The sequence below is a fragment of the Dendrobates tinctorius genome, unplaced genomic scaffold (assembly GCF_039654945.1).
Source record: "Dendrobates tinctorius isolate UK_male_01 unplaced genomic scaffold, ASM3965494v1 ptg000135l, whole genome shotgun sequence".
Taxonomy (NCBI): domain Eukaryota; kingdom Metazoa; phylum Chordata; class Amphibia; order Anura; family Dendrobatidae; genus Dendrobates; species Dendrobates tinctorius.
Window position 1 is genome coordinate 6,987,802 of NW_027361803.1, and position 13,504 is coordinate 7,001,305.

Below are 13,504 nucleotides of genomic sequence, written 5' to 3' on the forward strand. Positions count from 1 at the left end.
GTAGACCAGAACAGAAAGTCATGGAAACACTAGCGGAGAAGAGTTTAGGGTTTTTGTTTTTCTTTTTGACAAAACAAAAAAAAAAAATTAGCTTCTTTTTATAAAGTTGTGGATTTTGTTGTAAATCTTTGCTAATCTAATCCACAAGTGGGATTTGTTTTATTATAATGAACTCGAGGGAGGAAAATCAGTAACAAATGGTATCAGAACTGCATTATAAATTGGCATGTTGTAGATGTAGGATCCGTGCTACACATCAACTTCTGCTGCAGAATTTCATCTATGTTACAGTGGCAGATACAGGGGATCAGATTTTACCAAATTTCACCCTTTTTGCTTCTACTGTAACATTCCATACCCACAAATAAGAATGGAAAATCTATATCGTATCGTCCATGTGAACAGAACCTAAGACTGGCCACCAAGGTTAGACAGCTGTTGGCTAAAGACCCATTTGGTTTGCAGCCATTCCTACCGACTCCCCCATAATCATGCACACTTCACTGGGTTGAGCAAATGACCATAAAACCAGTGTCAGACTGTGGTAACCAGGGTCCACTACTCAAATAAAGGTGGCCCAATCCTGCACAGGGGACTACCTGGAGATTCACCTCCTCACCAGTGGTCCAGTGCGACTCTGGATGAAACACCGTAACATCAGCAGGACAAACCGTCAGTCTAATATGTGGTCTATGTGGTCTACTTTACTCTCGCCATAGAAAACACATGAGAAGGGAGGAGGGGATAAGCAATTGCCAAACACGATCCCCTAGACTGCCAGGTCACAACCTATCATGGAAGACGTGCCAGTCTAGGGTAGAGGGAAGACACCACCAGATACCTGGCTTTGGACTAGTCATCAAAGACATCTTTCCCTCTGACGTTTCAGAGTAAAAAAAAAAAAAATAACAAAACAGAGCAGAATACAAAGCCCATCAGACAGAATACATGCATATTCCATGCAGATGAAGTCCTAGGTCAGATTTATCCCTAGGACTTCAGTACTAAAAAGCAGCGATGCTAACCACTGAGCCACTGCGCCTTCCATGACCAGGAAAGCTACAGAACGCAACATGACATTATTAGTGATGTTGTGTGAGAGTCTGAATTGCACAGATCTTGCCTTACAGGGTTAACCGGCATGTAAAGGATGCTGCTCCTCACACTAATCCTGACTAAAAGCCTCATTACGAATAATCCAGACGCTGAGATTCCAATCATCAGTAATCGGAAGAGCACATACAGAGCCATTAATAGGCCATGGGGTTTGCAATAATGGCTGAGCTGCAACATTTAACAACTACTTATGGCAAATTAGGATTATACAAATTGAGCAGGTTTACGGCCATCACGTATGGGCGCAGGCAGCGCAGCATCTTCTAGTCCATGTTTATTCCTAGAGAACCCAAAAGAAACACGCTTGAGTTAAGTGCTGGTGAGCAATCAAGAATTAAATCCCATCCAGTACTGGAAAGTTGCATCAGCTCATCTAGAGAACCAACAGATAAAGCTACAGAAGCAAACCAACGAGAGCTAAGCAGAAAAAGTGAGCTACCAGACCAACGAGAGCCAAGCAGAAAAAGAGAGCTACCGGACCAACAAGAGCTGAGCAGAAAAAGAGAGCTACCAGACCAACGAGAGCTAAGCAGAAAAAGAGAGCTACCAGACCAATAAGAGCTGAGCAGAAAAAGAGCTATGCAGTCCAACCAGAGCTACACAGCCCAACCAGAGCTACATAGCCCAATCAGAGCCATGCAGTGCAACCAGGACTACACAGCCCAACCAGAGCCACGCAGCCCAACCAGAGCCATGCAGCCCAACCAGAGCTACGCAGCCCAACCAGAGCCACGCAGCCCAACCAGAGCCACGCAGCCCAACCAGAGCCACACAGCCCAACCAGAGCCACACAGCCCAACCAGAGCCACACAGCCCAACCAGAGCCACACAGCCCAACCAGAGCCACACAGCCCAACCAGAGCCACACAGCCCAACCAGAGCCAAACAGCCCAACCAGAGATACGCAGCCCAACCAGAGCTTCGCAGCCCAACCAGAGCTACACAGCCCAACCAGAGCCAAACAGCCCAACCAGAGCCAAACAGCCCAACCAGAGCTACGCAGCCCAACCAGAGCTACGCAGCCCAACCAGAGTTACGCAGCCCAACCAGAGCCACATAGCCCAATCAGAGCCATGCAGTGCAACCAGGACTACACAGCCCAACCAGAGCCACGCAGCCCAACCAGAGCTACGCAGCCCAACCAGAGCTACGCAGCCCAACCAGAGCCATGCAGCCCAACCAGAGCCACACAGCCCAACCAGAGCCACACAGCCCAACCAGAGCCACACAGCCCAACCAGAGCCACACAGCCCAACCAGAGCCACACAGCCCAACCAGAGCCAAACAGCCCAACCAGAGATACGCAGCCCAACCAGAGCTTCGCAGCCCAACCAGAGCTACACAGCCCAACCAGAGCCAAACAGCCCAACCAGAGCCAAACAGCCCAACCAGAGCTACGCAGCCCAACCAGAGCTACGCAGCCCAACCAGAGCTACGCAGCCCAACCAGAGCCACATAGCCCAATCAGAGCCATGCAGTGCAACCAGGACTACACAGCCCAACCAGAGCCACGCAGCCCAACCAGAGCTACGCAGCCCAACCAGAGCTACGCAGCCCAACCAGAGCCATGCAGCCCAACCAGAGCTACGCAGCCCAACCAGAGCTACACAGCCCAACCAGAGCCACGCAGCCCAACCAGAGCCACACAGCCCAACCAGAGCCACACAGCCCAACCAGAGCCACACAGCCCAACCAGAGCTACACAGCCCAACCAGAGCCAAACAGCCCAACCAGAGCTACGCAGCCCAACCAGAGCTACGCAGCCCAACCAGAGCCAAACAGCCCAAACAGCCCAACCAGAGTCAAGCAGAAAAAGAGAGCTACCGGACCAACAAGAGCTGAGCAGAAAAAGAGAGCTACCAGACCAACGAGAGCTAAGCAGAAAAAGAGAGCTACCAGACCAATAAGAGCTGAGCAGAAAAAGAGCTATGCAGTCCAACCAGAGCTACACAGCCCAACCAGAGCTACATAGCCCAATCAGAGCCATGCAGTGCAACCAGGACTACACAGCCCAACCAGAGCCACGCAGCCCAACCAGAGCTACGCAGCCCAACCAGAGCCATGCAGCCCAACAAGAGCTACGCAGCCCAACCAGAGCCACACAGCCCAACCAGAGCCACACAGCCCAACCAGAGCCACACAGCCCAACCAGAGCCACACAGCCCAACCAGAGCCACACAGCCCAACCAGAGCCACACAGCCCAACCAGAGCCACACAGCCCAACCAGAGCCACACAGCCCAACCAGAGCCAAACAGCCCAACCAGAGCCAAACAGCCCAACCAGAGCCAAACAGCCCAACCAGAGTTACACAGCCCAACCAGAGCCAAACAGCCCAACCAGAGCCAAACAGCCCAACCAGAGCTACGCAGCCCAACCAGAGCTTCGCAGCCCAACCATAGCTACACAGCCCAACCAGAGCCAAACAGCCCAACCAGAGCTACGCAGCCCAACCAGAGCTACGCAGCCCAACCAGAGCTACGCAGCCCAACCAGAGCCATGCAGCCCAACCAGAGCTACGCAGCCCAACCAGAGCTACACAGCCCAACCAGAGCTACACAGCCCAACCAGAGCCAAACAGCCCAACCAGAGCTATGCAGCCCAACCAGAGCTACGCAGCCCAACCAGAGCTACGCAGCCCAACCAGAGCTACGCAGAGCAACCAGAGCTACGCAGCCCAACCAGAGCCAAACAGCCCAAACAGCCCAACCAGAGCCAAACAGCCCAACCAGAGCTAAGCAGCCCAACCAGAGCTACCCAGCCCAACCAGAGCTAAACAGCACAACCAGAGCTACGCAGCCCAACCAGAGCCATGCAGCCCAACCAGAGCCATGCAGCCCAACCAGAGCTACACAGCCCAACCAGAGCTACGCAGCCCAACCAGAGCTACGCAGCCCAACCAGAGCCAAACAGCCCAAACAGCCCAACCAGAGCCAAACAGCCCAACCAGAGCTAAGCAGCCCAATCAGAGCTACGCCGCCCAATCAGAGCTACGCAGCCCAACCAGAGCTACCCAGCCCAACCAGAGCTAAACAGCACAACCAGAGCTAAACAGCACAACCAGAGCTACGCAGCACAACCAGAGCCACGCAGCACAACCAGAGCCATGCAGCCCAACCATAGCTACACAGCCCAACCAGAGCTACGCAGCCCAACCAGAGCTACGCAGCCCAACCAGAGCCAAACAGCCCAAACAGCCCAACCAGAGCTAAGCAGCCCAATCAGAGCTACCCAGCCCAACCAGAGCTAAACAGCACAACCAGAGCTATGCAGCCCAACCAGAGCCATGCAGCCCAACCAGAGCTACACAGCCCAACCAGAGCTACGCAGCGCAACCAGAGCTACGCAGCCCAACCAGAGCTACGCAGCCCAACAAGAGCCATGCAGCCCAACCAGAGCTACGCAGCCCAACCAGAGCTATGCAGCCCAACCAGAGCCATGCAGCCCAACCAGAGCCACGCAGCCCAACCAGAGCCACGCAGCCCAACCAGAGCTACGCAGCCCAACCAGAGCTACGCAGCCCAACCATAGAATCATAGAATCATAGAATCGTAGAGTTGGAAGGGACCTCCTGGGCCATCTGGTCCAACCCCCTGCTCAAAGCAGGATTCGCTAAATCATCCCAGTCAGATGTCTGTCCAGCCTCTGTTTGAAGACTTCCATTGAAGGAGAACTCACCACTTCTCGTGGCAGCCTGTTCCACTCATTGATCACTCTAACTGTCAAAAAGTTTTTTCTAATATCTAATCTGTGTCTCTTCCCATTCAGTTTCATCCCATTGCTTCTAGTCTTTCCTTGTGCAAATGAGAATAAAGTTGATCCTTCTACAATGTGACAGCCCTTTAGATATTTGTAGACAGCTATTAAGTCTCCTCTCAGTCTTCTCTTTTGCAAACTAAACATTCCCAAATCCTGCAACCTTTCCTCATAAGACAGGGTTTGCAGACCGGTCACCATTCTGGTCGCTCTTTTCTGAACTTGCTCCAGTTTGTTGATGTCTTTTTTAAAATGTGGTGCCCAAAACTGGACACAATATTCCAGATGAGGTCTGACCAAAGAGGAGTAGAGGGAAATAATGACTTCACGTGATCTAGACTGTATGCTTCTGTTAATACATCCTAGAATTGCATTTGCCTTTTTTGCTGCTGCATCACACTGTTGACTCATATTCAGTCTGTGATCTATTAGTATACCCAAGTCTTTTTCACATGTGCTGTCACTTAGCCCTATTCCTCCCATTCTATATATGCTTTTTTCATTTTTATTGCCCAGATGTAGTACTTTGCATTTCTCCCTGTTAAAAACCATTCTGTTAGTTGCTGCCCACTTCTCCAGTTTATTTAAATCTTTTTGAATCCTCTCTCTCTCTTCTCTAGTATTAGCTATCCCTCCTAGCTTTGTGTCATCAGCAAATTTAATCAGTTTACCCTCAATTCCTTCATCTAAATCGTTGATAAAGATGTTGAACAATACAGGGCCCAGGACAGAGCCCTGTGGTACCCCACTTGAGACATTCTTCCAACTGGATGTGCAGCCATTTACGACCACTCTTTGGGTCCGATCACTAAGCCAGTTATGAATCCACCTAACAGTTGCCTTGTCCATTCCATACTTAGTCATTTTTTCAATAAGGATTGTATGAGAGACTTTGTCAAATGCTTTGCTGAAGTCAAGATATACTATATCTACAGCATTTCCTTGATCCACCCAATCAGTGATACTGTCATAGAAGGAAATTAAGTTAGTCTGACATGACTTATTAGTTACAAACCCATGCTGACTCTGTTTAATCACTTCATTCTTATCCAGGTATTGACATACATGTTGTTTAATAATTTGTTCAAAGATCTTTCCTGGTATAGAAGTCAGACTCACCGGCCTATAGTTGCCTGGGTCCACCTTCTTCCCCTTTTTGAAGATAGGAACAACATTTGCTCTTCTCCAGTCTTCTGGCACTTCTCCTGTTCTCCAAGAATTTTCAAAGATTATGGAGAGGGGTTCAAAAATTTCTTCTGCTATCTCCTTCAGTACTCTGGGGTGTAATTCATCTGGACCTGGAGACTTGAATTCATTTAGGTTAGCTAAGTGTTTCCTCACTATCTTTCTGTTTATAGATATCCTGGATTCTTCTATTCCCTTAATAGGACAGTGAATAACAGTTGATGTTGCATTTCCTTTCTGAGAGAAAACAGATGCAAAATAGGAATTTAAAAGTTCAGCCTTCTCAACATCCTGTCTTACCATTTCATCATTTTCATCCTGTAAAAATCCTATAGCATCTTTGACTTTTCTTTTACTTTTGACATATCCCCAAAATCCTTTATTATTGCTTTTGACATCTCTTGCGAGCCTCAGTTCATTTTCAGCTTTAGCTAATCTGATTTGTGCCCTGCAGGTTCTGCAGACAGCATTATATTCTTCTTTAGATATGCCTCCCTCTTTCCATTTTATAAACATTTTTTTCTTCCTTTTTAGCATGTGCTTAAGTTCTGTGTTCATCCATCCTGGTTTCCTTAAATGCTTCCTATTCTTCCCTCTTTTCGGAATTGTTAACAACTGTGCTTTGAGAATTTCATTTTTCAAGATTTCCCATCCTTCCTGGACATTTTTGTCTTTAAGGATATCCAGCCATTGGATCCCTCCAATTCTCTTTCTGAATCCCTTAAAATCTGCCTTTCTGAAATCTAACCTTGACGTCTGAGTCTTCACAGGTCTTCCACCTCTAGTAATCCAAAATTCTAAAATAGCATGGTCGCTACCTCCTAGGGTCCCAGCCACTTTTACCTCCTCAACCATTTCCTCCCTGTTTATAAGGATTAGATCCAAGGTAGCAGTTCCCCTTGTTTTCTCCCTTACCTTTTGGAAGATAAAGTTGTCAGCAAGAGAGGATAAGAATTTCCTTGACCTGTTAGTTTTGCCTGAGAGAGATTCCCAACAAATGTCTGGATAGTTGAAATCTCCCATGACAACTATGTCATATTTTTTGGAGAACTTGGCCATCTGATGCATAAAGAGTTCATCTATATATTCGGCTTGCACAGGCGGCCTGTAGTAAATGCCTACAATGGTGTCCTTTCCATTGTTCTGTCCTTGTATTCTTACCCAAACAGTTTCCACAGAACTCCCAGTCTCTGAAGCTTCAATCTCTGTGCAGATATACGCATTTCGAACATACAATGCGACACCCCCTCCTCGTTTATCAAGTCTGTTTCTTGCAAATAAGTTGTATCCTTCTAGTCTTGTATTCCAATCATGTGTATTGTCCCACCAAGTTTCAGTGATTCCAATTACATCATATTTCTGTTCCTGTGTTAGTAGTTCCAATTCTCCTTGTTTGTTGCCCATGCTTTGTGCATTAGTATAGAAACATTTTAGTTTGTGATTGGTTTCTCTTTCTCCAATATTTTTATTAATTAGATTCTTTCGTCTTTGTTCTTCCTTTCCACTTCTAATAGCAAAGTTCTCAATACCATTTGTTAGGTGTATGGCTTTTTCTGGTCTTTTGCTTCCCTTCCCATGTTGTTCTAGTTTAAAGCTCTCCTTACAAGTGTAGCAAGGCGACTTCCAAATACATGCTTTCCAGTCTTCGTAAGGTGCACCCCATCTCTAGCAAGTAGTCCATCGTATAAGTAGTTCACTCCGTGATCCAGAAATCCAAATCGTTGCTGACGGCACCATCGACGTAGCCAGTTGTTCACCTGCAGAATCTTATTCCACCTCCTTGTTCCATGGCCATCCACTGGGAGGATGGAAGAGAAGACCACCTGCGCTCCCAGTTCTTTCACTTTCTTGCCTAAGTCTTCAAAGTCTCTGCAGATGATTTCCAGGTCGTTTCTTGCGGTGTCATTTGTCCCCACATGTAGTAGCAGGAATGGGTAGTCATCTGTAGGTCTGAAGAGTCCTGATATCCTGTCAGACACATCTTTAATTTTTGCACCTGGAAGACAGCACATTTCTCTTGTAGTTATATCCGGTCTGCAGATAGCGGCCTCTGTTCCTCTCAGCAGGGAATCCCCCATGACCACCACTCTCCGTTTCTTCTTCACAACATTTTTCTTTCTCCATCCAGGAGGACTCTGAGGGCGTACAAGGTTGCTGTTTGTTGGCAAAGTCTTATCCTGATGTATTTCTTCATCGTTTTCCTGCGTGAGAGCCTGGTACTGGTTTCTGAGCAGTATGGGTGCTGACTGCCTCCTGATCCTCCTGCTTCTCTGGGTCACATGTCTCCATTCCTCTGTTTCTTCAGGTGCACTTCGAATTTCTTCTCTTTCTGTAACATGAAGAGATAATTCTGCTCTGTCCAAGAACTCTTCACCTTCCTTAATGATCTTCAACGTAGCTAACCTCTCTTCGAGATTTTGCAACTTTTCCTCCAACAGGGACACAAGCTTGCATTTGTGGCATGTGAAGTTTGGCTTTTCCACTGGTAAATCTGTGAACATGTAGCAAGAAATGCAGCTCACCAAATGGCTCCTGGCCTCTTCCATCTTGAGATTTCTTAAAAAACGATGAAAGATGAGTCAAATATCGGCGCGCGGTTTTTCCGATTTCCTCTTTTCAGCTGCAACCGCCAAAACCCAGTGATCGTTGAGCTCGCGGAGACTCTTCACTTATCCCAAAAGGCACTGGGAATATGCAAATGATCTCCTCAAGACTCTTCCCCTGGTTTTCCGATTTCCTCTTTTCAGCTGCAACCGCCAAAACCCAGTGATCGTTGAGCTCGCGGAGACTCTTCACTTATCCCAGAAGGCACTGGGAATATGCAAATGATCTCCTCAAGACTCTTCCCCTGGTTTTCCGATTTCCTCTTTTCAGCTGCAACCGCCAAAACCCAGTGATCGTTGAGCTCGCGGAGACTCTTCACTTATCCCAGAAGGCACTGGGAATATGCAAATGATCTCCTCAAGACTCTTCCCCTGGTTTTCCGATTTCCTCTTTTCAGCTGCAACCGCCAAAACCCAGTGATCGTTGAGCTCGCGGAGACTCTTCACTTATCCCAGAAGGCACTGGGAATATGCAAATGATCTCCTCAAGACTCTTCCCCTGGTTTTCCGATTTCCTCTTTTCAGCTGCAACCGCCAAAACCCAGTGATCGTTGAGCTCGCGGAGACTCTTCACTTATCCCAGAAGGCACTGGGAATATGCAAATGATCTCCTCAAGACTCTTCCCCAGAGCTACGCAGCCCAATCAGAGCTACACAGCTCAACCAGAGCTACACAGCTCAACCAGAGCTACACAGCCCAACCAGAGCTATGCAGCCCAACCAGAGCTACGCAGCCCAACCAGAGCCATGCAGCCCAACCAGAGCTACGCAGCCCAACCAGAGCTACGCAGCCCAATCAGAGCTACGTAGCCCAACCAGAGCCAAACAGCCCAACCAGAGCCATGCAGTCCAACCAGAGCTACGCAGCCAAATCAGAGCTACGCAGCCCAATCTGAGCTACGCAGCCCAATCAGAGCTACACAGCCCAACCAGAGCTACGCAGCCCAACCAGAGCTACGCAGCCCAACCAGAGCTACGCAGCCCAACCAGAGCTACGCAGCCCAACCAGAGCTATGCAGCCCAACCAGAGCCACGCAGCCCAACCAGAGTCACCAGCCCAAAGAGGGTCAAACAGAAAAACGAGAGCCACGCAGATCAACAAGAGCCGCGCAAACCAACGAGAACCGCGTAGATGAGCGAGAGCCACGCAGACAAACGAGAGCCACGCAAGTTATTTTCCCAGGCTCCAGAGTTCAGCGTGGGTCAGGCTGTGAAGGAGCGCAGCGTCAGTGACATCACTGCTAGTCACTGATGCTGCACAGGCATCAACTCATTCATTTATCAGTGGTTTACAGCCAGGGCGGTCGCATCTTAGCACTGTCCTGGTTGTAAACTGTATATCCCCCAGATATGGATTACGGCGTGGGACAGAACGATGGACAGGTATGGTATATTGTTGCTTTATTATTTTATGTTTATTACAGGAGAACGAGGGCGTCGCTTGGATTAGGAGTACAATAAAGATGGGAAAACTGTGTTGTGCTTGATTTCATTAAAATACTCTATTCTGGCTGTGTCTTTATTTAACCCCTTAACAACTATAGAATTAGTAATGGATAGGTGTCTAATTGACACCTCCCCATTACTAAGCCATTACTTACGATACAAAGGTGACATCAACCCCACAACTATTACCCCACTTGCCACTGCTACAGGGCAAGTAGGAAGAGAGAGGCTAAGTGGCACAAAATTGGTGCATCTTAGAGATACGCCTTTTCTGGGGTGGCTGGGGGCAGATGTTTTTAGCTGGGGGGGCAATAACCATGGTCGCTTCCTAGGCTATTAATATACACACACAAAATATTAAAATATATATATATATTATATATATATACACACACATACACACACACATCTATTCTATGTGTTTATATCTGTTCTATTGTTCTATTCTAGCCTATCAGTGTGATTTTACAGTAGAATTGCCGGCTTTTCAAAAGGACACTGGTGCGTAAAAATCGGACAGCACTCGCATGGTGCAAGTGCTGTGTGATTTTTTTCTCGCACCCATTGATTTCTATTGCGGGATGTGATCCAATTTCTGATTGTAATCACAGCATGCTGCGATTTTTTTCCAGCTTGATCGCGATCCAATCCGAGCTGGAAAAAAAACGCATGTGGACACACAATCATAGAATAACACTGGTCCGAATTCAATCTGATAAAAAATAGCAAGTGGGCATGAGCCCTTACTGAAGAAAACCCATGTAAAAAAAAAAAGCATTGAAAATGCTAAGTGTGAATAGCTCCTAAAAGTTCTACAACTTTCACATTTTTATGCTTTTATTCCAGACTTTCAAGACACCAGTACAGAGGCAGTAATCCTGTACAAAACTAGTCCTGCTCTCAGCTGAGAAGCGTATACAAGTTTATCCAATGTAGACAATGCTCTGTGAGCTAAACAGCCTACACTCCAGCCTGATCCATTGTATTCATCTATTTTTTAATTGACTTGTTTCCAAGACTTTTAAACAATTTAAATACGGTACATGAAAATACTTGGCATAAAGGTAGCCCTTAAAGTGGGTCTGTCACCAGACATAAGGGTGTTGATGAGCTGTCAATCAGACTAGATGGGTGGAGATTCATCAGCAGGGAGGGGTGACACTGAGGAGCTTCTTATCAAGCTTGTTGGGTGGAGATTAAGCAGCAGCAGGGAGGAGGGACACAAAGGAGCTGTCAATCAGGCTAGGGGAGCAGATATTCAACAATGGGGAGGAGGAACATTGAGGAGCTGGGAGAAGGGACAGTGACAAGCTGAGTGGGTGGAGATTTTGCAGCAGCAGGGAGGAGGAACATTGAGGAGTTGTCAGTAAGGCTAGTAGGGCCAAGCTTTGACAGCATTGGGATTCACTGAAGATGCTAATCAAGCTTTGTGGGGAAAAAATCAGGACTAGGGATAAGGGGCACTGAGAAGCTGTCAATCAGGCTGAGTGGGTGTAGATTCCGCAGCAGGGAAGAGGGACACTGAGGAACTGTCAATCTGGCTTAAGGGGTGAAGATTCAGCAGCAGAGAGAAGGGACACTGCAAAATTGGCAATATCAATCTAGGTGAGCGGATTTAGTTTAAAAGATTCTACAGACTATGTAATACAGTTTTTTTCAGCAAGTACATGCCTCATTAGGTTTAAAGCCTTTTTCACATTTCAGTTTTTTGGCGTTCGTCAAAATCCGCCAAAGCATTAAAAAAGTATCCGTTTTGCCACAAACGGATGCCACTGGATCCGTTTTTTGGACGGATCCGCTTCAGCCACTATGCATGAAATTTAAAGCAACACGAGTCTGGAAAGAGAGAGAGAGAAAGAGAAAGAGAGAGAGAAACAAAGAGAGGAAGAGAGAGAGAGAAACAAAGAGAGAAAGAGAAAGAGAGAGAGAGAAAGACAGAGAGAGAGTGAAAGAGAGAAAGAGAGAGAAAGAGAGAGAGAGAAAGAGAGAGTGAGAGAGAGAAAGAGAGAGTGAGAGAGAGAAAGAGAGAGAGAGAGAGAAAGAGAGAAAGAGAAAGAGAGAGAGAGAAAGACAGAGAGAGTGAGAGAGTGAAAGAGAGAAAGAGAGAGAGAGAGAAAGAGAGAAAGAGAGAGAGAGAGGAAGAGAGAAAGAGAGAAAGAGAAAGAGAGAAAGAGAGAAAGAGAGAAAGAGAGAGAGAGAGAGAGAGTGAGAAAGACAGAGAGAGAGTGAAAGAGAGAAAGAGAGAGTGAGAGAGAGAAAGAGAGAGAGAGAGAGAGAGAGAGTGAGAGAGAATTTTGCTGCCAGAACGGTTTTCGGGGTTAATTTTAATCAAAGGAAAATCTTCCGGGCATAATAAGTATAAAAAGGCGGATCCATTGGCGTATTCCGTCAAATAACGGATGGCAACGGATCCGCCACCCATAGGCGTCCATTATAACGCATGGCGGACATCGACGAATCCGTTGCTATCCACTGTTTTAACGCAGACCAAAAACGTTTCATTGTCCGTCCACCCCAGACAGCGGACGACAAAATTATGACGGATCCGTCAAAAAACGGATGCAACGGATGACCATCTGTCAAAATCCGCCGTTAATGCAAGTCTATGAGAAAAAAAACAGATCCGCCAAAAAAATGACGGATCCGTTTTTTTTTTTCGCAAAACGGCGGATTTTGACTGACGTAAAAAAACTGAAGTGTGAAAGAGGCCTAAGAGATCTATTTAATAATGAATGCAGTTTGTGTTGTGAGAACCAGAGGTAGGTCGACTTTCAGGAAGCCTCATGACTCTGACCTTGATGAAAGATACGTTATGATTTTTGTTTTATTAATTTTTTCACATGATTGAGGAAGGATATTTACAAATAAACAAATTGTCAAATAACTGAATCAACAACCCAAAAAATCAACCTCGCCATTTCACTGCCATTTTATTTGGAGAAATTGCTGTTTTGTAACCAGCAAAACAGAAGTTGTAATTAACTTCCCGGCACAGTGATTTGCTTGTGGTTTATCAGTCAGAGACTGGTCGCCTTATGGGAAAAATGTCAACTGTCTACTGTGTGGTTGGGTTACAAGGCCGAGCCCCAGAGACGCGGCTCAGCTCTAAATCGGTATGTTGTGGTCAAACAAGAATCACAAGAACACGGAGCAATGACAAGGGGCCGTCTTCTTTCTAAAAACAACCGGACATTTCAAAAACAAATCCTCGCAGAACAGGAATCTCAGCATTGCCCTTATGCCAGTTTTCTATAAACCATGTCATTATCTACATAACTCTACCCTGAAGCTGCAGAAGGTGAAGTCGTGGATTTCTGGAAATCTCCAGATGGATAGAAAAATTACCGATCTGCAAATAATGAAGAAGAAGAAACAACATTTTTATTGATTTCTTCAGTC

The 13,504-nt window shown here is 46.7% G+C and overlaps 1 protein-coding gene across 4 annotated transcripts in view; it reads right to left on the reverse strand.

Annotated features, from left to right (window-relative positions):
- PDZD2 (PDZ domain containing 2) overlaps nt 1–13,504 on the reverse strand; it is a 328,957-nt gene that overhangs the window by 224,729 nt on the left and 90,724 nt on the right. The gene's annotated exons all lie outside the window — the stretch shown is intronic.